Genomic DNA, 413 nt, shown 5'->3' with positions numbered 1-413 from the left:
ATCATCGCAGTCATTATATTGTTATCAGTGATTCAAGACTGGTTAAATTATCTCAAGGGAAATGATATGGTTGGGAAATCTTTAAGTTTGGGAAAGTACAAAACGTAAATAGTCAACGAATATAATAATATGAATGAAGTTGTAAAATAAGTGAAAATAAAATTTTAAATCATAATGATAATAAAAAAGTAGAAAAGGGCTAGGAAGAATGTAATAGCGAATCACTAGGACAGAAAATTACTCGGGGAACATTTGGCTAGTCATTAGGTTACACATCGGGAATCACTCACACATATAAATATACATGTATCTGAGAGATATTTTTAAAATAAAGGAATCTGCTTTGCATTCAGTTTGAAAGGGTCGATTTTTTTCTTTGATTATGAAAAAAGGCAAAATACATCTCAACTTTG

The sequence above is a fragment of the Penaeus monodon genome, chromosome 34 (genome assembly GCF_015228065.2).
Source record: "Penaeus monodon isolate SGIC_2016 chromosome 34, NSTDA_Pmon_1, whole genome shotgun sequence".
In the NCBI taxonomy this organism is placed as follows: Eukaryota; Metazoa; Arthropoda; class Malacostraca; order Decapoda; family Penaeidae; genus Penaeus; species Penaeus monodon.
This window is presented reverse-complemented; position numbering follows the sequence as displayed.